Source organism: Hermetia illucens, chromosome 6 (genome assembly GCF_905115235.1).
Source record: "Hermetia illucens chromosome 6, iHerIll2.2.curated.20191125, whole genome shotgun sequence".
Lineage (NCBI taxonomy): Eukaryota > Metazoa > Arthropoda > Insecta > Diptera > Stratiomyidae > Hermetia > Hermetia illucens.
Genome location: NC_051854.1, coordinates 20,868,332 through 20,894,450, shown reverse-complemented (window position 1 = coordinate 20,894,450; position 26,119 = coordinate 20,868,332). Strand labels below are relative to the sequence as shown.

The following is a 26,119-nucleotide window of genomic DNA, read 5'->3' as shown; positions in this document are numbered from 1 at the left end:
CTGCAAAAATACCGAAGCGCAAGGCGGATGAGGACCTAGTGAGTTATGGCTACGTGACCAGGCACATGTCTACTGACTACGTTAAAAATGAAAGATGGTAGCAAAACACGCAAAATTTGGCTGTGTTCAAAGTCGTCAGTGAAATACTTGTAATTCGAATTCGAAATATGACTTTTTTGCGAGGCGACTTGCAGAAGATACAGTGAAAGATAAGGTATTAAGATGCATTTAAACCGGACCGAATAAGCTACAAGAAAATCATTTATAAATCAATGAAATTGGGGAATGATCATGATTTATAGAAAGTTTCTAGACTTATTTGCTGTTCTGCATCTATTGTATCTTTTAAGAATTAGATTGATATCGTTGGAATAGAAAAATTATTATTCCTCCATTAATGGTGCTCATCATGGACGCCAGGACCTACGAACCTATAAAGAGTGCAGGGGCTGTAGAGAAGTTGCGCATATAGACAATCTAAGTTGGTGACTATACTCCGTTTGAGCAAGTTGTCGACAAAGATAACTTTGCTTGTGTTGGCAGGTGCAGTCCATGTTCGTATGATGGCTTACTAGATCATGTCCATAGGATGTGGAACCTCCTTGAATATTATACCAGGGATCAAGCAGTGGATTATGGGATATACTGATGGGAAATATAACTCCATGGGAGCTATCATATCTCTCTTGGAGGTTAATATGCGACTCTCCGGGAGCTAGTCGTCTACAAACACTGTTAGTGGGCGGTGACAGCCACACTCTGTACGAGATACCCCTACTTTTATCAAAACACTACGGATCTAAACTAAGAATCCAGGCTGTCATGCGAACCAGTCGGGGATAACTAAATTCGAATGGACCACGCTCACTTAAAGCTGGTCCTTTCAGTGAGTAAGTTTGGCCTTACGGTGGAACCTATGGAGCGGCTGAAGTAAAATAGACAAGTCAAAATTAGTATTGGCTTACTACAAAGCTCACAACCAATAAAGGTGCCCGTTCAAAAAACAGAAACCAGCAGAAGTACTTCTGAGGTCAAAATGTCGGACATCCGAAAGGTTCTGATACTGTGTTGAAGGGCATTTGATTGACTATACTGCTGAAAGCATTTGTAAAGCTAATACTCACTCGTAAGAAGCAAGAAGTCTGCAAAGAGCTTATAGTCATGGAAATATGTAAGGGATGGAGCAGGGCGTCTCGTGTCCACCGACATACGCTTTCAAGTAACTTATATATAGGTAAAGTGCGCGACGGAAAGTACGCGGACTGACTTAGGCATAGTCCCCAAATTGTGAGGCTAGATGGAAAAAAAACGGTCAACATTTGCTGAATTGTATCATATACTGGGAATATAAACGGTTAATGTTTAGCTTTCCAAAGTAAAAACGATCAAGACGAGGAAGCTTCTGTGAATCCTCATCACTCAAAAGATGGATCTCCACATGCGAGTATGAACAGTTTTTAGAAGCAAAGAGGAGGACAGAGGCAAACTTTTTACGATCGCGGAAGATGACCGATCCTTTGAAGCAATTGAAGCTAGTAACTGCTTCATCGGTTGCAAATTCGGTGGCTTACCTGTGCACGTATACATAGGAAAAGCAAGGCGGTGGTCGAAGAGTAGTATAGGTCCCAGCGCAAAACAAGGATTGGTACCCACGAAGGAGCATAAAACCTGGGAAATGCCTGCTGAACCAACACCAACAGCTCCACTACCAAACCCTATCTTCACCTCTATGTGGTGACCGCTGGGAGCTCTTTCTTAACGCACCTAAAAACGGGACAAATTGTACCAAGTGGCCCTCCAGGTTGGGGGTTGGGTAGGGCTGACAACCCAACAAGGAAAACAACTTTTTACGAAGCCGCGGAAGGAGCCTCGAACTGGACGGATTACACAACGACGAACCCGGAAACGACAACGGAATAACGATTTGCGCATTTTCTCATGGAATGTGCGCTCCCTGTACAGAGATGAAGCTGATGAGCAGCTAGTCGATACCCTGTCCCAAAATAGAGCTGATGTAACAGCGTTACAGGAGATGCGTTGGACAGGGACCAGTTTCCTGGAGAAAAGCCACTACACGAGATATTATAGTGGCCATCCAGTAAACCATGTGCTCGGAGTAGGTTCCTTAGTCAGCCAAAAAATGAAACCTGCTGTAATCGGCTTTGAAACATAAGCCTCATTAACGTTCACACCCCTACAGAGGAGACTGCAGAGTCGGAGAAGGATACCTTCTACGAGGCAGTAGAACGAACCCTCGAAGAATGTCCCAGATATGAAATCAAAATCATACTTGGGGATTTTAACAGGCATGTAGGGAACGAGCCTGCATTCAGGCGATACATTGGCTCCCATAGCTTACACCAAAATACAAATGATAATGGACCGCGGATCATTCAATTAGCAGTGTCACACGAAATGCTTGTTGGAAGTACCCGGTTTGCGGGGAAAGCGGTCCACAAACACACGTGCGCCTCCCCAGATGGGACCATTTTCATCCCAATTGACCACGTGTCGATCCAACGCCGCCACCTCTCAGCCTTGATAAATGTCAGAACATATAGGGGGGCCAATATAGACTCGGATCACTATCTCGTTAGCATGGTGCTTTTGGAGATGAAGCATCAACAAATAACCTCCACAACCACTTGAAGAACGTTATCATTGATACGGCCACAAATGTACTTGGCCCCAGGAGTCGGAACGGCTGGTTTGACGATGAATATAAGCTAGCAACGGAACGGAAGAATGCCGCATACCGAGTAATGTTGCATTCTCAAAGAACGCTGGCATGCGCGGAGACTTATCACGAACTCCGTCAAGCGGAGAAGTGACTTCACAGACGGAAAAAAGAAGCCTGGGAGAAACAATTAGTCTGTGAACTCGAAAAGTACAGGGAGCAACCGCACCAGGCGCGCAAGTTTTACGAACAAGTCAAGAGGATGAAGCCTTACACACGACGGACAAATAATGCCACCACCAAGTTTAGGAGAAACAGTCCGTGCAATTCATCGGCTAAAAAATCATAAGTCGCCAGGAGCCGATGGAATTACAGCCGAATTGGTTAAATATGGAGGCGACCAGTTACACCAACTGGTTCATCAAGTTGTGCTCAAGGTGTAAGACAGCCAATCAATACCTGACGATTGGCAACGAGGCATTATCTGTCTCATATATAAAAAGGGAGATATCACGTAGTGCAGCAATTATAGAGGTATCACGTTGCTGAGTACCATCTATAAGATATTCTCCGCTATCATGTTAGGCCGGATAGCCCCATACGCAGAACATCATTGGCCCTTACCAAAGAGGCTTCACTCCAGGCAAATCAGCAACAGATCAACTGTTCAACTGTTGGAATATGGACAACAGTTGCACCATCTGTTCATCGACTTTAAAGCCGCCTATGATTGCATAGGCAGGGTAAAGCTGTACACGGCCATGAGAGAATTCGGTCTCACGCCAAAATTAATAAGACTGACTAGACTGATCCTGACCAATGTGCGAGGCAGGATCACTTTCAAGACCATTCGACATCAACAATGGGCTACGACACGGGGATGCCCTATCATGCATCCTCTTTAACCTGGCCCTAGAGAAAGTGATCCGTGATGCTGAGGTAAATGTAAGAGGTACGATCCTCTTTAAGTCCACCCAACTACTGGCCTATGCTGACGATATCGACATCATGGGAAGAACAACCCGAGACGTACAAACTGCCTTCATCCAGATCGAGCCAGCGGCGCGAGATCTTGGGTTGCACATCAATGAAGGCAAGACGAAGTATATGGTGGCATCGTCAGCACCGAAAACCAACCAACCGACAACATCAAATCGCATTGGTCGAACGGGATCGATAAAGATAGGAGACTACAGCTTTGAGACCGTTGATAATTTCTCCTAATTAGGGTCGAAAATCGCAACCGATAACAGCTACGATGACGATATCCGCGCACGGTTGTTGTCAGCCAACAGAGCCTATTTCAGCTTACAAGAACTGTTCCGCTTGAAACGTCTCACCGTAGGGTTAAAGCTCTTACTATACAAGGCAAAGATCTTGCCAGTCCTCATGTATTCCTCGGAGACTTGGGTTTTTAGCAAGGAAGATTGCGAACTCTTGGCCGCGTTCCAAAGACCGTGGCGTCTGGAGTTGCTTATTAAGGCAGGCCTAGACCAGATATTGGTTGTTTCGCCATTGTTGGTCATGAATATACACGGTCTATCCTTGTTTGGTACGGGCTTTGGCCTAGCTCAGAGCCAAACTGTCGGCGGTCTAAACTTGTTTCTAATTCGCAACCTTGTCGTATTTTGTGGAAACTTAGCCATGAGAAAAGTTTGCGCGAAATTGGCGCGGCGAGTGTTGTCGAAGGAATAAAAGGAACACTGAAAAGTGGTTATCCGCCAGGATTTTCTTCATCATGTGAATGAGGACCCCGATCTTTTAGGCTAGGCCCCGAAGACTTTTTTCTATTCTCGAGAATAAAATCGACACTCAAGGGAAGCTAGAGGCGGTTAAAAAGACCTTGATATGGAAACTAAACAACATTCTGGGCTAGATGTTGCTGAGAGCGTACTAAAACTAGAAAACTCGTTGGCAACACGCTGTAGATACGGAAGGGTGCACCTTCGTTTGTTGCATTCCCACAAATAATTTTTTTAAATGGGTCGTCCTACTTTTAGAACAGACATTCTAATATAGCGGCAACCTCGCTAATCCAAAATTAGCTGCTAGTTAGTTCCGACGAACTAGTCGACTAGTTTCTGACAGATCGATTAGGAAAAGAGAAGACCTCACCATAAAGCTGAAGGATGTGCCAGAGTGCATGTCAGAAAGTTACCAAACATCGACAGGAAAATTTTACGAAGGAGAATGATTTACAATGGAGATTGGAGATATAATTAGAAGGAAAAAGGGATTCTCATTGATATCAATAGGAAAATGAACACATATGCAAGGGACAGGCTGGAAGCAGTCACTTCCACAAAAAAGTGCATAATGTAATGCAATTATCTCTCTCAGTACAGAAAAATCAAAAAGGAGACGAAACATATTATCGTGACTAAGAACCGCCTGCAACCATTGGGTGCGAGAATATCATGGATGTATTCTGGAATCGATAGTAGCACCGCATATTGAAGAAAAAGGGCATAACATTATATGGAACAATATGCACAGAATTAGGAAATGCAGCAACAGCTGAAAACTAGGTGCACAAGAAAGCCTAGCGATCTTGTGGGACACAAATTAAATAGTGATATAGATAGTATTCAATTCAGGGTGCAAATAAGATAATTAATATCCTTCAAGTTTTCTGTTTGCTTAATTAGAATCATGGTTAAAAGGCAGTCTAGATTCAAGAGGGATTGGTGCTTGGAAACTTATATTTATACCAACACGAATAGCTCAGTGACCAAACCTTATCGCCACCTTGACGCAGTAAGCGGAGGTAGTTTTTTCTACACGAAAAGTTACACACGGTGGAGGATGTCTTCCGCTCCTTAAAACTTTGACAAGTTGTGCCAATTAATTCTACATATCACGAAGCCATAAAAGGAACCTAGTACTAGACTGAATTGTGAACCCCGCTTAGAAAATGGAAGGTGTGTTCCCTCTACCCCTGAAACTTATATAACGATGAAATATATGAGTGATATCATCGTTGTTTCGTTGTGGATAGAATCAGGTTCAATAGATGGTTATGAGAGTGTCATGTAATTCGTATGGCTGACGATCGTTCAGCCGTAATATGTTATGGTGGCAACGGTAAAGAAAGAAGACATAACAGACCTAGAGCAAGAGGCAAAACAGTGGATAATGTTATCGAATTGGTGAACTCCGGCTCAAAATTGGATTGCCTGGACTTTCTTACTAAGGCTTTATCCGAACACTGGCATTAAGAGCTGATGATGGTGACGAATGTAGCGTTATCTTAACACAAGAAAACTGGTCCTTTGGTCCGACCTTGAAACTGCTAGTTCATATGCGTTCCTCCCCTAGCAAGGATGACTTCAGGCTTCAAGCTGAGTATGTAACCCTAGTCATGTGAGATTATCAAGTCGGTGATTACCGAGGGTAAAATCAGCTGGCTATAAACAGTTTCTTTGCATATAAATTTCCGGACCGGAATCGTATAATGTCAGTTATGCAACAGAAACTTATAGAGCTTGTAGAGATTGACCGGAACTGCATTTCTTTCGCATATGTACCGCACCCTTGGAGACGCGTACGCTTAGTTTTTATAATGGTAGTGGGCTGTCGCGACTCTAAGTCCACGGTGGACTTCCGGCCAGTCAGCTTCACCTTTTTCCTGTTGAAATCTGTAAACCACAGATCTTTCTTCCAAGTCTCAGCACACCCACTTTATCAAGTAACTAGCTTAGTTGGGTGGTGGCTTTACTATAGGCAAAACATATATTCTAGCAGTCTCTCTGGATATAGAGGGAACATTCAACAACCATCTAGAAAGCCATCTAGAAAGTTCTAACCGGAGTACGATTAGGGGATATCTTATGCAATGGATAGAATAATAATCGAAATGATTCTGGGAGGTAGTCACTGGACTAGAGCTGTGGAGGTTCACCACTTGCGTCAGTTAAGGAGGATTCGGTTCGCCTATAACGAGATCCGGTTCTAACAACTTTTGAGTCACATGTGTCCAAATGTGTCAGACCCAATTCGCTTTACATACTGAATCAGACACTTCATTTCCGAATATTTGGCTCCAATTAGAGCTAGGCTACGAACACTAGGTAAGCAATTCTTTGAGTACTTTAAAGAGGCGTCTAGTTGTGGGATGGTCAGCTGGTATAATTCATGAATACTATGGGCTGGCTACTCCTCATGCTTTTATAGCGGCGGGGATAATCTTAAGAGTTTGTGGCATCAAAATAGTATATGACGGCAATAATTGGGTTTCTTGGAGTGACTCCTGATACCTACCGACTCTAACTCAGAAAATTATGAAATAAACGCAAGATTTCCCAAGAATTCAGTCCACATATTGCCAATAAATTTGTCTCTTATTATTTTCCAAATGTTTTTTGTCATTTATTTTATTTATTCATGTGAAAAGCGGTGTGTCACTCATTACACTTTCATGCTCTAACTCGCTGCTTGCATTTAAATTATCACGTCCAACCTGATTCAATCACCAATCATATCGTATATGGAAACGACTTTTTATCAATGTCCCAATGTGCACCAGAAAGCTACGTGGGTAATGTGTTAATTTCGTTGGCTAAAGTTAATAGTGTTGAGCCAACTCTTGTGGTGAACTAGTTAATTAATTAGGGTATCAAAGTTAAACGGATTTTATTTCATAGTATTTTGCAGCAGGCTAACAATTTCCAGTGGAAAATTATCTGGTCTAACCACTCCCATCTAAGGAGAAATTACATCTATTATCGGGTTGCGCGGACTATATTTCCCATTAATTTGGGTAGTTAGCCCCCTTCATGTTTGGCTTTTCGTTCGTTTTCATACATGAACTTTATTACCTCGGAATGCATTATGAAATGTGGGTCCAGATTGTTACCAATGAGCGGATACAATATACCCCCAGATGAAAGCAAAGTTATAAGATGGCGAAAATAACCAATAAGTTGGAATGCTGTGTATGTCCCACAGCACATTTTGAGAAGGAGATCTGATTTAAAATTCATAATAAGAAAACCATAATTAACTGAAGGTTTTGGACATATTTGTCAGTCAGACTCAGTAATGCAAATAAAGTTGTTCCTCATCCTGTAATTTTCGGGAGCCTTACTTGCTTCAGATAAAGTCATTATTACCACTTTCACGCCTTACGCCTTCTGAAATCTACGTCCAAATAAATTATTAAAAACTTCGGAAATATGCATCGCTGGAATTTCTCATAGCAACGTTCGTCACTGAACTTGAAATCTTTCCAATAAAATCACTGAAATACTTGAAATTCCGACCCATTGCCAGGTTGACCGGCAGTTTATGCCAACTTATTTAATAATCGGCCAGTTTTCACCTCTGCAGTTGATGTCAATCAAAGTCACCGTGGAATCATTTAAGGCAGCCAAGCGTATAAATGCAGAGAAGACCCGCATAAAATGCCATAATTATTTGCAATTAAGTATCTGCTATTGATCTGGATTTGAATTGAATGAACGCTTTAAATGTTGATGGCTGCATTGGAGCCAGTCCAGCAAATTACTTTACTTTCTTTTTGGCTGTCCCTCAAGAGTCTAATACAATTGAATTTCTGAAGAAATTAACTGTCTTTTTGTAGATGATGAATCCATTTTTTTTTAAAGTTCGTTATTTGTGGTAGGTATTCACCTGTAGCCAAAGATACAGATAATGGATCGATTTGGTGATACTTTTGATGAAATGTTTTCGTGAACGGGGATACAATATGCTTTAATGATGTTAAAGCGTGATTAGTTTTGTTTGAGTAATTACGTAACCGCGGATAATTGTTCGATATGGTAACCAATTTGTTGTTTTATGATTCTGAACAATTATTCACCAAACTTTCGCTGCATAGCTGTGGGAAATAGGATGTATGTAGTAAGTTTCTAGTTGCGTCATCGACGAGGAATGGAAACTACAATTATACAACTTATCCATTGTTATCAATCAGTTAGTCCCAAAGGTTTACCACACCCCCCAAGGTTTACCTCAAGTATTGGAAGTTTCGACAAATATTCAAGGATGCATGCTTGGAATACGTCGTTATCTATGTTACGTTTTCATCTCTGTAATTACAACTTAAATCGATTTTATAATGCAGTCCGAATATAAAACTGTTTGGAAACAGCTGGTTCCGTCGTTAAACAAATTCACAATTCTTAGTTTAATATTTACAACTATTTATTATGGGTGTGAATCTCTGGCGGACTGCAATAGATAGTGTCAAACAAAATTTATTCACATAAAGTAGAACTGAACCTAATCAACTTGACACAAATATCATAAACCCAGAAACAAAAGACTTAAGCGTGCAACTTTATTTAATATAGGAGTAAAGAAAACTTTGGGAAATGTGAAAAGACGTGACTTCATCTTTGGTATCGAATTGAAATTGTTCTAAATCTAATTGAAGAAATGTCTGATAAAAGGGGTTTGCTCGGGGAATGTTTAATTCACTGGTGGATATCAAAATAAGAGCAACAAGTCCAGAAAACAGAAGCTGGACGCTTCATGTCTGAAAGGTTTTGTGTATTTCTTATACAATATAAAAACATTTGAGTGTGCATTTGCCCCATTAGTAGGTAGCAGGTGATATCCATTTTCGGGTGATATTGAATTTGCAAAGAAGCGACAACTTCGATCTTTTATAACTTTATTAATAATAGTGCGATTTCTACCAAGCTTGGTAGAATCATGCTCTATGTGATAGCTTACATCACTGCAATCATCATTTCGTGGTACTTAGGAGACCCTAAGGGAAGTTTTGCAGCCAATTACTAAAACTTATAGTAATATACTATTATTAACTTTATTTGAAACAATATTGGTATGGAAGGTATTTGGGAGCCAAGGTACCATATAGTGGCAGCCTCTCTCTCTCCCGAGAATGGGTCCGTTAAAGAGATCACTTTCGACCCCCGCACTCCTCACCTTCTAACAAATGTCAAAACTAGCTTCGGAAAGTACCAACCCAGACCTTTCATTTGATACCCCACATGACTATACTTGATGAAAAAAAAGTGTATACCCTTTTTTAGCCTGTCCCCCCCCCCCCCCCTTTAGTTCGACGTAAAAGGATGTAGCTCATTGTATGCGTGAGTATTCACAGTTCCTAACTTACCGCCAAATTTAGTGTCAACCGTTATAACCGTCTTTGAGAAAAATGCGTGTGACCGATAGACAGACAGACACACAGTCCCTCAGATCTCCCATCAGTCGCAACCACAGTTGGCGGATAGGGGCATACCTATTGATGTGTAAACATGTGTTCGTGCACTTTTCTTTTCTGACTGTATATGGGCTAGTGTTTGCGTATCTCTGGCGCGTGGACCAAAATGACTATGGAAAGGATAGCTAGAGCATAAAATCACCATGTAAAAGGGAGGAGAAGGAAACTTACGGTGTTTAGGATCGGAACCCCAGTAGCGGAGGCTTTTCGGAAGGAGCAAGTGGGCTCCCGGTCGTCGGTATCCCTCGACCGCAATGCCTCGGTGGTGGACAACTTGGCCACATTGGCATATAATACTGCAAGTGATTTAGATATGGAGAAGGAGCGAAGTACGACCTTCCCGAGAACACCAGTCACAAGACCAAATATAGATAAACTCAAGGCAGATCGTTGGACGACTAAAATTATGAGAACAGTCACCGCATATGTTCAAGATGGCTGACAGCAGGAGTACCTCCTGCTCCTTCAGGACGAAGAAAGGGATCCATTCAAAAGAAGCTTGTCAACTGTGAGATCTTTCAAAGACCCCAGGAGGATCGATTTGAGAAAGCTTGGTTGGAAGTTTAGGATCGTTGCCGGTCTCAAGCCCCATTAGGAAAGGAGGTGGGATGGATAGCTCCAGCCTGAATGACTGTACGCCACCGCAGCGTCTCATGGGGTCAGTGAGAAAAGTCCAGGAACTTTGCAATTTTGCAGATTACTCACTGCAAAGCTATCTCCACACCGGGTAGTTACGTATAATTCAAACCCCAAAATGAGGAGAGAGAGGAATTTAAGGTTCGGTACGGATTACTGGCGGGAATCGTTTGACTTGGTGACTCGTCCGGGTTTACGGAGTCGACAGCACGGCGCCGAAATCGCTAATCATGGGGTGATTTCGATGTCTAGACGTCACGATAACAAGAAGCGTTGTTCGCCTGCTGCAGCCGCTTCGCCACAATTTGCAGCCACCACTTCAACAGGTTCGCATAGACAACGGATAAAGTCGACTGAGGAGATGAACCTCCGAAAATTCTAAATTATTGATGAGATTGCGTCTCCACTGTATGTCGCTGTTGCAACTACAAATACTTGTGTAGCGTGGTGCAGTTACGGCTGTCAGATTGTACGATCAGAAGGTTCGCTTTCGGATTATTGGTTTGAGTGACTGAAGAGAACCACCATGGAAAATTCGTCTTGAACGTCGGCGTGACCCGCTAAGGCAGGACATTGCTAGACTGATTCAAATCAGCTCTGGCAATGCCAACAGACGGGCAAGAAATAAAGTGCAGAGGGTTTACAGGAACTATGCCATCCCCAGTGAAACACCCGTGGTTGAAATTCTGGACGCACTAAAACAGTAATTTCTGTCATATGTAGTCGATTACGACGGTATGGCGAAAGTCACTCCAGCGAGGAACCAGCGAAGTCTTTTTCATATCTCTCGACGATTCCCAACCGCGCGTCCACGCCGTATAGTTTTCGGTGACGGAAGCAAAATAACATTGGAGTTGACTTTAGGGGTTACCCGCCTAGCATTCTGAGTAGATCGTGAAGGCACTCAACATGTCATTATGTCTTACATAAATTTTACGGATGTTACTAAAGAGGAGGTTCGATGAGCCATCAAAGGCTCAATGAACACCTGTATAGCTTCCTACGTCTGGAAGAGGACCTTTGCAAGGAAATGGGATCCTCGATCAAGGGCGGTTCAAAGGAAGTACAGAATCTTGGTTTGTTGTGCTGTATTGTACGGTTCTATTGTGTGGTGGCTGTCGTTGAGCAAGAGATGTAATAGAACCCAGCTTAAGAAGATTCAAAAGCTTTCTGGGCTAGTGCTAGTGCTGTTCGAAATTCTGCCCAGTAGATGCCTTTAATGTACTCATGTGTCCCCAAAGACCTCCACATTAAATACGTTGTAGCGTGCAGTGGCGTCAAATTACACAAATCCGGATATTAGACAACGAAGCCATACGGCCATAGTAAAATTCTAGACGAAAAACCTTGGGAGCTCTTGGCATTCCCACCAGACTATGCTATACGCAAGTCGAGCATCAAGAGGAATTTTGTTGTGAGTTTTCTAACAAGGATAGAGTGGAGGGCCGGTGACATGTTCTGCACCGGCGGATTAAAAATGATCTGTAGAGTGGGCGTGGGGGCTTTCTCGGATACAGACAATTTAGCCAAGTGGGCTTCCAGGAATTACCAGTATATTGCTGGCGGAGGTACTAGAGATAGTGAAGGCCTGCCAAAGGCTAAGAAATCCGGGCTAAAAGTGTAACATGAGATAATTTAGCCCTCTTATAACAAAATCCGATCGGCAGAGTTTCTTGGCCAGACGAGCGCAAATGCATATAGGGTTACAGCAATTTGTACGGGGCACTCACCATGCTGCCAGACTTAGTATACCCTTCAATTAGTACTGCTGAAGCTGCTCAGAGGATGAAAAAAACCCTGCCTTTGATATTGCCCAGCCCCAATTAGCGCCAGGCTACGCCCATTCTTAGAGGGTTTCGAGAAGATTTCTAATTGCAAGGTAGGGGGGCTGCTATCCTTCGTGAATGCTACAGGCTTGTTCTAAAGATATGATCTGGCTGAACACTTCCCCCTTGCGTTTACCACAGAAGTCCTGATCTTGGGAGTCTGTGCTATCACAAACGGAGGATCACAACGATAATGGGACTCCTTGGGGTGACCACTGATACTACTTATTCAGCATAGTGAATACTTGTTGACCCATGAAGACTTCTTGCTGTAATGCGGACTTGATTCCACTCAATATTTTGAGAAAAATTCGAAAATAGTAACAATACTTTTATGAACATGCTCCAGAAATAAAAAGTACATTTACATATAATGTTCAAATACCAAATAAAAAATTAATTTATTTTATAATTTAAAATCACAAAAATAACGAGCAGCCTATTTAGTAAATAGTTGCGGGCATTAGATGTCTGGTTTGAGAAAACGAATACTAATATCCAAATACACATAGAATACAAAAAAAAAACGTTTTTTTGATGGAATCATTACAGTTTCCCATTAACACTTTCTTCCTGACCAAAGCATTGCGTCAACACCAAAAACTGAACATTTTCAATCTTCGTTAATAAGATAGTTAGATAGTTCTTTCTCTAATATCACGATTGCAATTCCCCTTTGTTCAGTGCTTCATTCAAAATGTGCTGGTCGTCATTGCCATCATTGTCGGCGTTTTAATGAGACCACAGTTAATCAGATTGAATATCGTGTCCCACAGGCTTTTATGCAATTGGGCACTTGAACATGACACGCGGTTATGCAAATACCATTGAGGACCAAGCATGCTGCGATCCCAGCAATCCGATCAATGAGTCAATAGACAATGGCGCTATGCTTTTCGGCCTGCGTTGTTAATTTTGTAGCGGAAACAACGGGAAAGTGTCAAAGGAATTCACTATTTTGTTTAAATATCTTTTCGCTATAATTTGACACATAAGCGGTCTTTTGCAAAAAAGATATCAAATTATGTTTCTTAAGTTGCTGGCTGAGTTAGGGAACGATGCTTGGTATGGAGAAAGAAATTAAGTTCGTGATGTGATTTATAGTGGCGGATTTTCTGGTGAGTGGGTGTCTTGATGGACTGAAATAGTTTAATGATATGGCAATTGCGCAATGGTTGACGCAAAAAATCGCATTGTTTTATAAGATTTCATGATAGACAGTAGGCCTGCAAGGTATTGTTTTGCAGATAAAATGAAATATTTGTTCTGAGAAAATGGAGTTACTTACAAATGGAAACGAAACTAAACCCGGGAAACTATTAATATAAAAAAACAGGACAAAAGCGGCAAACAATTGCTTAATATATGGTTGAATAATCGAAAATATCAGCAAACACCGTAAATTGCTTTTAATTTGCAGATAATTTATTTGTTTATTCGGAACATAGCATTGCTTTCCTATTGTGTAAAAGCAAAATTGTTTGCAAGCCACTAGTTCAGCTGCATCTTGAAGTTCTTTAAAAAACTGCTTGAATCATTAAGTTTCAGTGGAAAAATACTCTTGGAAGTAAATCGAGTTACTTGCTTAAATCTTTGGTTTTCCCGTGAATATAATATACTGACCAGGTGCATTTCTATTAATTAGAAACAAGATCCACATAAGCGACGTTCCGACAATCGTGTAGGTAGAAAGTTAACTTTATAATTCCATGGGTCAGAGTCGCCTACATTCTTTTCAAGGAACTTACTGATGAAGATCGGATTACCGTGAAGCAAGAACGGGAAAGGAAAAGAATATACATTGCTTTCATTCTAGTCTGTGGTTTGGTAAAAGTAAGTCAATCAGGAAATAGTAAATAAAAGCAACAACGTAGATAGGAATAGCTCCACTTTTTTCGAACCTGACAACCTTAATCCTCACCCTCCGTTGGAGAAAATACAGTCTTACAACATATGTTCCATGCCCAAAAGTTCTCTAATAATTTGTTTCGAATATAATGAAACAAGTTTGCTAAGCATTTGGTAATTTTTTCTCCGTGCAATAGTACTGTCTATTTGAGGTGAAAATGAAGATCGCATGTTGAACCTCCCAGTTCGACGTCAAATCCTAAGCAAGCGTACCCTTGCTTGGTGAATTAGATGTAAGTGTTGCAGTCATGGACATTAGCCAAATGACTCCAGATTTAGAAAAGAAGACAAATTGAATCGAAACATCAACAAAACCAAGGTTCTCAATCAGTCAGGATGTCACTTTCGTCCTGCCTAAATTAATGGGCAGAATAGGGGAAATGTTTTCCAGTTTTGTATACTGTGGAGACGTTGTTTGTGGCGACGGCGGCACCAAAATTAATGCAGTTCTACGCCTAGATCCACCTTCCCTGCTTTTTTCAAAATTGATGAAAGTGTTAAATCTTCGTTAACGCTTGTCGGTGAAACTTGATGTTCTTTCAAAGGAAGAACTGTGTGGGTAAATTATTCGTGATGACACTCATCATAAGGGGAAGGTCACACTAGGTACATCACACATGGTCTACAACTCCATTCAATCAGGAATATTAAAATCATTGAATTAAATATAAACTCAGCTCGCAAATACTGTGCCTGAGTGAAATCTGGCTGTATTGCCGCCATAGGTCCTCATTTCCTAACTTGAATATTTTCTCGACCGACAGACACTATCCAAACCAAATGCTTATATTCATCACCAATTCTATTCTCTGACAAATTCCTAACTAAAGAGCTCTTTCTACCCACCAACGTCCTTAAATCCCACGAGATGGCCGTTATCATTTCTTTCTTCGTGGATCAACCACGCCTACCTGGTTGATAGTGATTCCTAATTTTAGGAGGCGACATACATTTCCCCATTTGGCTCCTATGTTAACAACATTGGTCACCATCTACTCTGCAGACTAATAACAAGCCACGCTGCCGGAGACATTTCCCATTTCAGCTCGGCGCGCCCTGCATACGGTGTGCTGAACCGCTATTCCTACTTTTGACTACATCATCATCGGCAACAATATCAACATACGTCCAAACAAAGCACTTTCCCATTCCTGGAAACTATCCGTGGCACCAGTGACCACGATGATATTATCCTCAACATACAACTTTCAGATCGGGTCATCCGTCCATCGATTTCAACCTCCTTAAAACCGCCCAGTATCGAATGATACTATTGACATCAACATACTAAAGTCACTCCGGAATTTTGCGACGAACTTGCGTCATCGAACCCTCAATTACCGAAACCGCATTTGCTTCCGGACGACATTCCCCACAACTTCTTTTACAAAATAAACTACTATTTTGAAATAGGTACCCTCAGCAATATTCCTCCGCAAAGGAGGAGATCTACGGCCTTGTTACTTCAATCAACAAAAAAATCGCCACCCTACATGCCATCCATCTTCATAACCGCCAGACCAATAAAGAATTAAACTCAAATATATATAGGGAAATCCATAAAATCGCACTATAACTTGACAAAGCTAGCTGCCGTTATGATAAGCTATCCTAAAACAATTCTCTTCCCGAAAAAGCACACATCCTTGCAAAAATTTTGTTCAAAGCTCACCGCTGCACCCTCCACATGCTTGACTAAAGCTTTGAAGCTGAAGCTTATGCATCAATCGTCCATCTTAAACTCCTTATTGTACGTCAAAACAACCAATCAAACTAAATTATTCCTGTACCCACTGTTCTCAATCAGACTGTCTGCCTCGATTACGTCAATCACGTTAATCAAGCTTAAAAAATGGTTACAAATCCCATTAATAGGAGCAAAAACAGAAAGTCAACCAGACTTGGCAAAATCCCATCTTGAAGAAAAGTTTCACAAACATTAGTCCGTTCCTGCCCTCCCTCAATAATCATTGATTGCTGAAGACCAATTTCTCGACGAACTGGAAGTCTGTTCAAACCACACCCATTCCCAAGAAAAACGAAAACCCTTCCTTCGTGATAGCTACAGGCCTACTTGCCTCCTTTCAACTTCCGCCAACTCTTCTAGCGATCCATCAAATCAATTATGGACGAGAATTACGATAACAATTTCCTCCCAAATTTCCAGTTTGCTAACGGAACAGGTCACTTTGTTGAACACGACCTTTTCATCCTCGAAGCACATATTTTACTCAGAATTAATCACAAAACATCAACAGTACCCGGTGTTGATATAAGGAAAACTACTTATCAAAATATAGAATTGCCCTTGACTTCCACCCGCACCTCTGTAATCCTCCGAAGTGGGCGGCAATCGTAGTTTCATAAAAAGCCGCAAAAGGGGAGTAGGAGAAGGATGCCTTTTACGAGGGCGTAAAACAAACCCTCAACAACTGTTCCAAGTATGACATTAAAATTATACTTAGGGTTTCTAACAGCCCATTAAGGACATAGCCCGTATTCAGGGGATATGGTGGCTCCCATAGCTTATACAGGGATGCCAATGATAACGGACTGCGGATTACTAAGAATCTAGAGATGAAGAATCGACAAACGATCTGTACAACCACCTCAAGAACGTTATCATTGATACGGCCACAAAAATACTTGGCATCAGTCGCAAGAGCTCGACAATGAGTGTAAAGTTGCAACGGAACGGAGAAATTTCACGTACCTAGTAATGTTGCACTCTCAAAGAACGCGGGCCTGCGCGGGGACTTACCACGAATTCTGTCGAGCGAAGAAGCGACTTTGCAGACGGGAGAAGAAAACCTGGGAGAACCAACAGGTTTGTGAACTCGCAAATTGCAGGGAGTAACCGCACCAGGCGCGGAAGCTTTACCAACAAGTCAGCAGGATGAAGCCTTCTACACCTCGATGATCACCCTGCTGAGACAAAGAGTAAAATTTAATTTCCAACAGAATGGGCATATTGGAGCGATGTGTTGAGTATTTTGATGAACTGCTAAACAACCAGAATATCGGCGAGTTGGAGGTCCTGCCAACTAAAAACGACGGACAATTACTAGCATCACCAGAACGGCTAAATATGGAGGCGACCAATTATACAAAACGGTTCATTAACTTATGCTCAAGGTATGGTTCAGCGAATCAACGACTTGCAAAGAGGCATTATCTGTTTAGCAATTACAGATGCATCACGATGCTGAGTACCATCTATAAGATATTCTCCGCTCTCTTGCTAGGTCGGATAGCCCCATACGCCCAGAACATCACTGGTCCATATCAAAGAGGCTTCACTCCATTAAAATCAGCAATAGAGCAACATTTTTCTCTGCGGCAAGCGATGGAAAACTGCTGGAATATGGACATCAGTTGCACTATCTCTCATCGAATTTAAGGCCGCCTATGATAGCATAGCCAGGGTAAAACTATACACGACCATGAGAGAATTCGGTATACCGATGAAATTAATAAGACTGACTAGGCTGACTTAGACCAATGTGCGCGGCCAGATGTTGGCTGTCAACAGTGCCTATTTTACCTTACAAAAACTATTCCACTCGAATCGCCTCAGCATGGGGTCAAAGCTCTTACTGTACAAGACTATGATCTTCTCAGTCTTCCTCGGATTAGGATGATACAGCCACCAAAGTTTATAAAGGCAATATCTGTGGTAGAAAAAGAAGACGGGGCAAACCCTGCCTGAGAGGGGACGATAGGTCAAGACGCCAGACAGCAGAATTGGTGGACCTCGGCGCAAACCCGCGTTGTCTGGTTCCTAGACCGGATACCGATTGTTGCGGCGTTGCTGATGATGAATGCTAAGACGATTTCTAACCGGTACCCTACTCCCATTATCCCAATCCTTTCGCATTATTTGGCAAACTGTCATGCCTCTTTGACCTCGCCTACCGCCAAACCCCTACAGCTCCGGAAGATATTCAAGAAACAGTAATTTGCAGATCTTTTAGACTCTTCGAATTTACACGGCTGACTTTTGGCCTGCACAATGCGGCGAAAGCCTTCCAGAGTTTCATCCACTCTATTCTAAGAAACATGTACTTCTATTTCGTCTACTTGAATGACATTCTGGTCGAATCTGAGCATTTGGGACATCACGAGTGCATTTTCTAACGCCTCCACGAAAAACGTAAAACAAAAAAGATAAGCTAATATTCAACTACCATCCGAATGTATTCGACCAGAAACCAAGACTGTTAGCATCCATAAGCGTTGACCCCAAAGACATTGTTGCTACTTAATTTCTATCAGTGTCGCATGGCTCTACATGGGTAGTTTTTAATATCAACAAACAAAAAGGTAAGTCGGCCATTTCTATTCCCAACGTGCCGATTATAAGTGGAAGCCGATGTTGGTGAATGATCATCAGCATCCATCACGTTCTCACAATGTCCGAAAATCTGCCTTGAATATTTGTCAAAAGGAAGAACGCACATTAAGAGATAGTTCGGTATCCCCGGTACCCCCGCCCCCTGTTGAAAACATCCCCCAAACGAAAGGGGCGCGAAAGAGTCACTTACGACGAAAGCATCCTTAAAAATTATTAGTTGACAACGTTTTCCGCCCAGGCGAAACTATTAAAAGCTTGGATGGTCTCCAGTTTTCAAAGCGATCATAAATTTCAAATTAAATGGTATCACCGACGCTAAAAAGTTGGTTTTTCACGTTTTCGTGTCATCCTTGATACCACTGAAAATGCGAACGATTTTGTCAAAAACGAAAAGTTGAAGGAAAAATGCTTGGAAGCCTTTGTTCCTCAAAATCTGACAACGTTGCAAATGTGCAAGATAAGATTACTCTTCCAATGAAAGATGTCTAAAATGCTGCAAAATCCCGACATGTTATGATCCATTCGAAAACCCAGAGTGCTTACTTTGCGGCAAAATGGCTAGAGTATCTTCGAAATAATCAAATAACTCCCATCCAGAACGTAACAATTCTACCAATTATTATGATGTTCTTATTCTTAGTTCATGTTCAAAAAAAACTTTCCCGTCCCTTACGAAAAAGAGGGTTTTACCCATCAGAAACCCTCAAGAGGATGTAAACAAAACACTAAGTGGAAAACACCCCTTCAGCACAGTGCCAAAACACCATTCTATCCCGTAAACAAAAAGGTCGATCTTCCCCACCCCTACGAAAGTCACCTTCCATAGCGGAATTTCCATCTATAACCATCCCAGCAATCAGATAGTTTCTGACTATTACAAACTCCTAAAATAAATTTTAAAGCATTTCGTTCAATTCCCACCAAACCGAATGATGAAGAGCTGCATTTTAGCTAACCATGTTTTCCGCAAAACAAAGCATCTCTTGAGTATTATGCTAAAAATCTTAATGCTGATATAGTGGTATTGGCCGAAATTTTCAACTATTAGCAAAAAAGCAGTAATTTCTCCATTCTTGGTTTCAATGCAATTGTTAAATTAATACCAGACCTACTTGGGGATGTCGTAATCGCCCTCACACACAAAATTGTTTTCTAAAGAGTCCGATATCCAACAGATCACGGTGTTATCATAGCTTGCATTAGAAACTTACAATTCAATATCACAATTGTTTCCGTATAACTTCCTTCGTCAACCAATGAGGGCTGACCAAATGGTGTTCTGGCTGGTGACTTCAATGCATGTTCCCAAACATGGGGTTATACTATCAATTCTTCCAAGGGTCGAGTTCTTTCAGAACTCCTTCATGGAATAGAATTCCAGATTCTTAATAATGAGAAACCTAGCTACTAGCATCTCATCAGCGACACATGGAATCATTTCTTAATTACGGACTTAACAATAATCAACAACCCCAGCTTAAGATGGATGTAGGATATTACAATCTAGTAAACATGACACTTCCCATAAAAATAAACAGTATACCCTCCTACCTACAGTCTGAATATCCAAGTCCACTCACCTTTAATATTAAAAACAAGTCGGGACACCGGAAGCTAGACGCTTCAGGTATGAAAGGTTTTGTTTATTTCTTTTATAAAGAGATTTGGGTGTGCATTTGTCCCATTAGCATGTAGCACGTAAAATATGCATATATTATGTGAAAATAGCCACTTTCAAGTGATATTGACATTCCTAGTCTCGAATTTGCAGAGAAGCGACAGCTTTGACTTAGTATTACTTTGTTAGTAATAGTGCGATTTTCACCAAATTTGGTAGAATCATGCTCTATGCTATAGCCTATTGTTGCGAAATTTGGTGATTCTAGGGTGAACTTAAGGGGGGTTTACCTGTCAATTACTAAAAATTGTAGTAATGTACTATTATTGACTTTATTTGAACAGGTATCGGTATGGAGGGTATTTCGGAGCCTAGGCACCATATAGTGACAGCCCCCTGATTTTTTTCAGATTTTTTGGTTGAGTAGTTTCTGAGAATGGGTTCGTTAAAAAAATGACCACTTTCAACCCCCCGCACCCCCCACCTTTTCAACAAATGTTAAAACTAAGACTGGCTTCGAAAAGTAATAATCGAGACCTTTAATTTGATACCCCACATGACTATATTTGATGAAAAAAAAATTTACACCCTCCCTTTGCATGTATGGGGACCCCCCCTTAAATTGGACGTAAAAGGATGTAACTCACTATATGCGTGAGCGTTCACAGTTCCCACCTTTCTACCAAATTTGGTGACAATCGCTACAACCGTCTCCGAGAAAAATGCGTGTGACGGACAGACAGACAGACAGACAGACGGACAGACAGACAGACAGTGAACCGATTTTAATAAGGTTTTGTTTTACAAACAAAACCTTAATAACTCTAGGAAGCCAAAAGACTCTAAAACATTTTTTCAACGAAAGACAACGTTGCTACAAAGCCTTTTGTGCCACATCAAATCCAAGAAGTTTTAGCTTATTCAAAAAAGCTTCAGGCGAATGGCAACAAAAGCCCAGGAGGGTCAAACGTCAGCATTGATTTGCTTAGGGCTCAGTACCATCCACCGTCGCGGTTGCCTCTGTCTAAAAAACTTGCTTTGAATCTCAAGCTATCCCTACAGACATTTCAACGTGGTTACTAAACTTCCTGCATGAGGGCATATTCAAAGTTGGCAACTGCCACACACTCATACAAAATGGCCTACCGCACGGCAGCTTCCTTAGCCCTGTTTTATTCAATGTGTATACTTCTAGCCCAAACACTATTGCTGACGTCCTAACGGCAATTTGTTGACGACTTCCTCATCATTTCGTCTGGTAAGAGAATTGTCAGCCAGCAACCTCCAATTGGAGATCAATCAATTTATTAGCCTAAGCAACAGATTAACGTTGCCCATCAACATCAATAAGTCCAGGACCATACGAATTATCAGACATTAAAAGGAAGGACTTAGTATCAGATGATCTCACTCACCAGCCATATTAAATTGCATCAGCTGAAACCAATGCCCTACAGATAGTGTCCGATATTAAAAGTTAACTCCACCTAAACAAAATTTTAATTCTCTATAGAGGCTTAATCAGACCGAGGCTTGAATTTGCTGCAGCGTTCACTAGCAGTTGGAAAGTATTGCAGCCTCCAACTGCGATGTTGTGCACGGCTCACGACTTCCACCCCGGCTCATGCCATATTCGCCACATTGTTCCGATCAAACACACACTAAGTCCACCAAAATCCAAACCATATTGGAACACAGTACTCCAACTAACCCAGCCCCAAATTGCATCCTAATGTTGCCGACATGCGGATGAGCTCACAAAACCTGGCTTTCATCCGCTTGGAACTGACACAGCACGCTCGGCGGACTCCACAGGTTGCGCTGTTGTGTTTCCTATATCTAAGGAATGTTTACTTTTCAATCTCGGTGAAGCTTCGATCCTCATTGTTGAGCAAGTCGTTATCAAATTTGCAACCGGTGCAGCACAGGATCCCAATGCCCAAAAATTGGAATTTACCTGACAGTCTGGTAGCGTGGAAATGCATGGTATCTCAAACACCCATCCACTACTTATTTTCAAAAACTCCTGGCTATGTCGAGGATTCTCACCTTAAGGAAGCCCAAATAATTTGGACTCCAGCGCACAGCGGGGTTCTATTAATAAATTAGCACATTTAGTTGCTACAAGAGCTACCCTAACGCAGACTCGCTTCAACTTTCCAGCATTGAGCAATATTCCCGAGATCACATCACAACAAAAGCCTATGCTCAGCTAGGATTTGCTGAGACTGGCCCCGATAAATGACATGACCAAGCCATGACCAGATTCGTTTGACTCTATAACAATTTCGATTTTGTAAATCACCGCATAATTAAGCCCTTATCATTCAACTGAATTAATAATAAATTGGATATAAGAGAAATATATGGAAATATGTACTCACCGCCTGATAACTCCTTATCCAGTCGTAGTTTGAACTGCGGCTCCTTCAGAAATTGCACTCCTACATATATTTCGGACACTACGCAATCCACTCGCGAAATTACCGAATAAACACTCATCGAATTTTTTGAAATTTTAAAAATTGAATTCATTGTCAATCTCTAGTATCACTGAATGCACTGGTATTCCTAAGGAGTCACCGCCAATCTCGTCAGCTTTTACACACAATTCACTCACGTAGATATTAATATTCGCCCGCATTACACGAATTGGAACCCGGTTGACTTCGAATAATTCAAAGGAAAAGCAAAACGCGGTCAAGGACGAACAAATTCTAAATGCATTTTCCTTATGTCCTTATCATTCGTGAATAAAAATTAAAAATGCCGAAATCGGACCCGAAACTAGAAACACTTATTATTGGCGCGCGGAATAGAAGAAAACTGGTTTTCGCATTTATTGCGGAGACTTCACACGTCTGAACTTGAAGGAACCATGCGGTTGCGATGCTATTCAATGTGTCCCTTTTCACAATAATCGCCTGAAAGGAAGAAGGAATTGATGTTGATTCAAAAATTATACAACATTATTGTATTAAAATTCTGTAAATTATTACCGAAAATGTAGTGAAATTTTAGCGACAAAATTTGAATAGAAAAAATAATTTAGCACGAAGTATGCAAACCTGTTGCCCACGCGAGACTGCACTAGATTCGAGTGATTGCATTAGAAGCTTCTACTGAAGGGCCTGAGCGATGTTGTTGGAGAAAGTCGAGAGCGTGATATGATAGAACTCAACAACATGAAGCTTTCATGCAACATTTTGAAAGGGTCGAAATTGTAAATAATTTTGTTCAGAAAAGGCTTTCATGACCATTCAAGTCAATTCTGTCAGTACAAATCTATATATGTATAATGCATCCAAGATTTGTTTCAATTAATAGAAATTTAATACTTTCTAAAAGCGTTTTGTAGTATCGGAGACGAGACTCATTCTCATTTGCAACATCCTCTGTCCTTTGTAAACAATTTTGAAAATTCGTTTCGCTACCTATTGCGCTATATTTCCTAGAATTTTTTGCAATATCACACGAATGCAATTTTTGAAATTAATAAATCTTTCAAGGAGCTCAAGACACCCCGGTTTTGTGCCGAGGTCCACCAATGCGATATCCCTAAGAGTTGTCTAGCGTCCTGATCTACACCACCGTTCCATCTAAGGCTGTGTCTGCCTGGTCTTCTTTTCTACTATACATATTGCCCTCATACACTTTCCCAGCTGGATCATCCTCATCTATATCCTGGATTTTATCCACAGCCAGGCGGTCATGGTATCGCCCATAGATCTCGTCGTTATATAGGCTGCGGAATCGCCGATCCGCATGTAGGGGGCCAAAAATTCTGGAGAAGATTCTTCTCTAGGACGCGGCCAAGAGTTTGCCAAGAACCCAGGTCTCCGAGAAATAAATGAGGACGTTTCGAGCGGAACAGTTTTTGTAAGCCGTACTGGATGGGTTGTACGGGTTGTTCTTCTCATAATGTCAATATCGTCAGCGTAGGCCAGTAGTTAAGTGAAATTGCATTGGCATCTGCATCGCCAATCACTTCCTCCAGGGCCAGGTTAAAGAGGACGAATGATACTGCATCCCCTGGCATTGGACCGTTGTTGATGTCGAATGGTCTCGAGTCTGATTCTGCTGCTTTTATCTGATCATTGGCCAGTCAGCCTAGTCAGTATTATCAATTTCGTCGGGATACCGAATTCTCTCATGGCATATACAGTTTTTTCATCGCTTGCCGCAGAGGGAAAATCTGATCGGTTACTGATTTGTCTGTAGTAAAGCGTCTTTGGTATGGGCCAATGATGTTCCGGGAATATGGGGCTCTCCGCGCAGCAAGATAGTTGAGAATATGTTGTAGTACTCCCCCTGGGACACCACCTTGTCGTGGTGGTGGAGCCTGTAGTAGTTTACTACTACACTAAGGGTGTTCAAAATATGAATATGAAAACGAAGGATATAAACTCTCCAAGTGGTAAGAAGCCACCCGCGACCATGAGCAATCATGCCGCGGCCGAGGCGCGGATTTGGAAGCCTCACCACATTCATACTCGGAAAACAGACGAATGCTCTGCGTGATGAGGTGAGATTTCTTTTCTCAGGAAGTCCAACACGAGGGGATCGAGTCTCTGGCGGTACGGTGTGGTGGAAACCCCCGTCACGCGCGGACTGCCGCATATGCTTGTGACTGTTTTCCATAACACAATAAACTAAGTTTATGTCGAAAACATGAAGATTGGTCAAATCAACCTGTAGCATACCAAAGCTCCCTCCTACCTGTTGGCAGTGAGAATGGCAAAGCTGCAGGATTTCCTTTACATCTTTCTGGTGAAAGAGGCGTGGGTTCGGTTTAACAGAATCTGTGGCATTGGATCAGTAAAGGGAGCTAGGATCCTCTACGATGAAAGATCCATAAGACCGTCCTATGATTCTTTGTATCCTCCACCGACGCAAGAGCTTAGGGATCTAGTGACGTATGGAGAATCAAGTGATGTCGAACTCTTAAGAGCTTGCGATGCGAATGCTCAACATATTTGTTGGTGCAGTAGCAAATGCAATCCAAGATGGGAGAAGCTATTTGATTTCATCACTTCAGTTGGTCTTATGACTGCAAACGAAGGGTGCGTTTTATGTTCGTGGCACCAAGAAGAAGCGAAGTAATTGACGTAACAATCTGTTCCTCAAAATTGTTAGAGTTGATTACACACTGGCGGGTGCTAGACGAGTTCTCACTGCCAGATCAACGATATCTAGAAGTTAATTTGACTATTGCGGGCAAACAGTCTGCGGTACAAAGACGAAACCCTAGGAAAACGGATTGGACAAAGTTCAATGAACTTCTTGGCAATAAAGTTCAGTTTTGGCGCTGGAAGATGAATAGAAAACTCTGAACTGTACACTTTTGGAGTGCTATCTCTTCAAGCCTCTTGGCTTGTCCTATTTTCCGAGGCCAAAGCCATAAAACGATTCGTAGGTGGAACTGGAAACAGCAAAAAGCTCAGGAAATCAACCAGGTGGCTTCTGAACCGTGCTTGCAAAAGTAATAAGAACCATGACTGATTAAATTTCAGGAACTCACAGCGTGGATATAAGAGGCTTGTTAGGTGTTCGAAACGAGACTCCTGTAGAGCCTGCTGTCAGGAACTATAAGGTAAAAAACAGACTTCAAGGCTGTGCAGAGTCCTTAAAAGGGATGAGTTGGCCAAGTTGGACTTCCTTAGAAAACTCGACGGTACTTGCACGAGCTCCAAACTGGATTTAGTACAGACCTTCCCGGAAGTACACCACCCGGCAGAACGGGTGAGAGAAGTGGCAAGGGGGGGGGGGGGAATTGATGGTTCTTGCATCCCCTTCAATACGCAAGTGCTGCAAGGGGAACTGAGACAGTGCGAAAGCGGTTGTTACCCATGAAAAGGTGAGGGCTGCCATATTATCCATTGAACAT

At 41.8% G+C, this 26,119-nt stretch overlaps 1 long non-coding RNA gene across 1 annotated transcript in view; it reads right to left on the bottom strand.

Moving 5' to 3' along the window:
* The window catches only part of LOC119660176, a 62,863-nt gene extending 39,540 nt beyond the window's left edge, over positions 1 to 23,323 (bottom strand). The window contains exons 1-2 of the long non-coding RNA XR_005250404.1: positions 23,232 to 23,323; positions 22,617 to 23,156 (exon numbers count right to left, since the gene is read on the bottom strand). This is a non-coding gene — a long non-coding RNA (uncharacterized LOC119660176). The remainder of the gene's footprint in view (positions 1 to 22,616; positions 23,157 to 23,231) is intronic.
* Between the last annotated feature and the right edge of the window lie 2,796 nt (positions 23,324 to 26,119).